This window comes from Camellia sinensis, chromosome 6 (assembly GCF_055761805.1).
Source record: "Camellia sinensis isolate YWXY chromosome 6, ASM5576180v1, whole genome shotgun sequence".
Taxonomy (NCBI): Eukaryota; Viridiplantae; Streptophyta; class Magnoliopsida; order Ericales; family Theaceae; genus Camellia; species Camellia sinensis.
This window is the reverse complement of record NC_138966.1, coordinates 198,596,699-198,598,951: the sequence shown is the minus strand read 5'-3', so window position 1 is coordinate 198,598,951 and position 2,253 is coordinate 198,596,699. Positions and strand designations below refer to the sequence as shown.

The 2,253-nt window shown below is 35.0% G+C and overlaps 1 long non-coding RNA gene across 1 annotated transcript; it reads right to left on the bottom strand.

The window, feature by feature from the left end:
* Positions 1-1,090: 1,090 nt before the first annotated feature.
* On the bottom strand, positions 1,091-2,010 carry LOC145792504 (uncharacterized). The gene is made up of 3 exons (XR_014331900.1): positions 1,794-2,010; positions 1,569-1,685; positions 1,091-1,446 (listed from the first exon to the last, which is right to left on the bottom strand). It is a non-coding gene; the product is annotated as an uncharacterized LOC145792504 (long non-coding RNA).
* Positions 2,011-2,253: the final 243 nt, after the last annotated feature.

The window sequence follows — 2,253 nt, the reverse complement described above, 5'->3', positions numbered from 1 at the left end:
CCACAACTCTTCCAGACACGGTGAACCTACAGATATAGGAAATTTATGAGAGTGATACAGAGCACAATATGGAAGCAAATAAATTTAGAAAGAACAATGCTAGAGATGCAAAGAGAGTTGACAACATGAATAAAATACCACAGGTTTCATATATATTTAAAATAATAATAATAATAACCTAAAGAAACTGAGCATGCCCGGTGAATCTAAAATTTATATCCTCATTTGCATTACAACCAACCTGATCAACAACGACAGGAACCTACAAGAAAATTATTTTTTTTCCTCTCACATTTTAGGTCCAACAGAATTACAAAATGCACTCCTACAAAGGACTGAAAACATCCTACATGGGAAACATTACATACTAACAAGTTGACAACTAATATACTTAACTTGATCTGGATCCCATGACCATCCTTCTGGTCCCTTGACTTTAATTACAAAGGAACCCTGTAGAAGAAAGCATTAAAGATGAAAACTATGCAATATAAGGAGGTCAAACAAGCATGTCAAGAAAATAAAATGCCTTGCTAATGGAGTAGGAAATTCTAGCTGATGGAGTAGGAAATTCTAGCCCTGATTGTGTTGGATTTTTTTTCCAAGCATTATATTTTTTATTTTCATGGGAATAAAACCTCTCTGCATGTGGGGATAAGACCACATACATCCAACCCTTCTTAGACCCCGTAGTTGTGGAGTCTCACGCACAGTTGCACTAGGCTGCCCTTTTTTTATTGTTATTTTCTTACAAAGATGATAATAAATGGATGAAGTCTGTTGTAGCCAGATGACACCCCACCCAAATTGGACATTAAGCACACTTAAGATATAACCAGCTCTACTTTGAAGTCTTTGAAGTTTGCATGGTAAACTGAACCAGAAACAAGTGTAAAAAAGAGACTTAAAACGACTGCACCAAGAAAGATTTACTAAGCGCAATCAACTTGACAAACTAGCTCATAGCCTCAAAAAAAGGGGAAAAAAAAAAGATATAATGCCTGCAATTCATCATCCTGCTAAGAAGAGCAACTGAGCATAAAGAGCTGCAAATCGAAAACTGTAGTTTTTTACCTTGATCACCTGATTATTCAGCCCATGCTTTGAAGCAGATGAGAACATATTTGAGGTTTCTAAACAATCTCATTCATTAGCATCCAACCTTCAAATGAATATATATTCCAGTTACGTGATTTACACAATTTACTATATATTTTTTTTATTTATTGTGCCTTATTAAATTTTGTTTAATAGAAAATATCTTTGCATATTTGAACAGTGGAACAGGTATAGAACCAAAGTCCTAACCCAAGGAGTGTTTGAAGTTCCCAATTAAACTCAGTCCTAAAACAGGTCTCTAAAGCACAGTACCTTAGGAGGGATTTGCCCTTTTTCAAGATAACCAACATACTCCGAAACCATAGCTGCACTGCTAGTGGATGCTTTCTAAGGTTGACAAATAAAAAGCAATAAGAAAATCAGTGGTATTAAGTATAGTAGTAGGATATGCACCCCACACCATGAAATCTTGAGTAACCTAAAACTTCTGTATAATGGGAAAGACTTACGTAAAGAGCCCCACCAACAACAGAGAGATACCAAGGTGGCCTTTCTGCTCTAACCCGAATTGCTATTCTACTATCCAACCAGCCTGTATGTATTTTATTGTCCTTATAATCTGAAGCCTGAGAAAATGTACTACATTGTTAGATGATATATGTCCAGAAAAATAAATAAATAAATACAACAAAGATTTATGGATGGCTCATATTGTCAAAACTTGGAAAGTTTACATGTAATAGATCAATGGTGTAGTCAACATTTGTACGAATTTCTCCCCGAATTTGAGTTTCCTTTAGCCCAAGAACCATGTTGGCGATTGCTAGGGCTCTGGACTCTCCAAAGGCAAAAATATGACCTGCGGTATATTCAGTTTTAGCAGCATACACACTAATAAGTTATAGAATCATCTATACACCTAGAACATAACTCTGCTTAGAAAGTTTTTAAAAGAAGCTGTCTAAAAATATAAACACAAATCATCATGATGCCCTAGTGCAGAAGGTTGCGTGAGATAAACTTGATACGTATATATATTGTACAAATATCTAATTAGGGAATCATAAAATTATGTATCAGTTCACAAAAATACAAATATATGGGAATACATATGGGATACATTGGTAAGCCATAAATATATGACACAGTCACATGAAGGAGCACAAAAAACTAAAGGTTTTTGACCTTGGAAGA